The sequence below is a fragment of the Trifolium pratense genome, linkage group LG3 (genome assembly GCF_020283565.1).
Source record: "Trifolium pratense cultivar HEN17-A07 linkage group LG3, ARS_RC_1.1, whole genome shotgun sequence".
Lineage (NCBI taxonomy): Eukaryota > Viridiplantae > Streptophyta > Magnoliopsida > Fabales > Fabaceae > Trifolium > Trifolium pratense.
The window spans coordinates 30845938-30847471 of NC_060061.1; positions in this window are offsets into that span (position 1 = coordinate 30845938).

Sequence of the window (1534 nt, forward strand, 5' to 3'; positions counted from 1 at the left end):
TTGATATGCTAGTTCTTGTATAAGTGACATCCTTAGGGATGAATATGGCTTATGTATATATATATGCATGCATGGTTGAATGAATCCGCTGTTGCTTTTCATGTTAAAATTTCATGACGCTCTGTGTGTATGCTTGTGTTTTAATTACCGCGTGGCACTCTGCCTTTACACTTGTTGAAAAGTTTTTAAAATTACGTTTTTAAGGGTAGTATGGGTTAGGGTGTTACAATAGTGGTATCAGAGCAGGTCGGTTCGTGTGAACCAATTAGGACTTTTCTTTTCCCCGTATGAGCATGTGTAGGGAACACTGTTAGTACTTTCTAACGTCTAGTTGTGATTCGTTCAGGAATCATGGCTGCTGCGAGAACGAATGCTCAGATTGCGGAGGCTTTGGCCGCACTCACCAACATTGTGGTTAGAGATCATCAACCTGGAAGAGAGGTAGAGATGAGGTTGGAGAGGTTCATGAAGCAGAAACCGCCAACATTTACCGGAGGTTACAACCCGGATGGAGCTCACAAGTGGCTGGAGGAACTTGAGATAATTTTTGAAGCAATGGATTGTTCCGAGGAAGGGAAGACAACCCTTGGGACATATGTGTTGCGTGAGGAAGCGAACGTGTGGTGGAAGAACGCCAAGTTGAGGCTAGGACCCGGTGGTATGGCTATACCATGGGCAATGTTTAAAAGAGAATTTTTGGTTAAGTATTTTCCTGTGGATGTGAAGAACAAGAAAGTGGTGGAATTCATGGAGTTGAAACAGGGAAATATGACGGTAGCTGATTATGCCGTCAAGTTTGAGACTTTGTGTGCGTTTAGCCCGCATTACAACACTATGGAAGCGGAGAACGACAAGTGTGTGAAGTTTGAAAGTGGTCTACGTCCAGACATTAAGCATATGATTGGATTTTCGCAGATAAGGGATTTTGCGACCCTTGTGAACAAAAGTAGGATCTGTGATGAAGATGGTAGAGCTAAGGTGAACTACTACAAGGCTGTGAATGACCGAAAAGGGAAAGGACAAGAGCGCGGAAAGCCTTATGACAACCGCGGTAAAGGGAATACAAGTGGTGGTAAGAAGCCGTTGAATGGGAATTGTTACAACTGTGGAGAAAGGGGTCATATGTCTTATGACTGCCCGAAGAAGGGAGATAAGTGTAAGAATTGTGGCAAGCTGGGCCACAAGACCGAAGTATGTAGGACAAAGGTGGTGTGTTTCAACTGTGGTGAGGAAGGCCACAAGAGTCCGACTTGTAAGAAGCCCAAGAAGGTGATGGGCAAGGTGTTTGCTTTGAGTGGAGAGGATGCTAGCCTTGAGGACAATCTCATTAGAGGTACGTGTTTCATCTATGACACTCCTTTAATTGCGATTATAGATACGGGAGCGACGCATTCTTTTATTTCTTTGAATTGTGCGAAGCGTCTTAGTATTCCTTTAACGGATATGATGGGTAGGATGGAAATAGAAACTCCTGCTAATGGTTCAGTGATTACCCGACAAGTATGTCGTAACTGCCCCGTAACCATTTTTGATA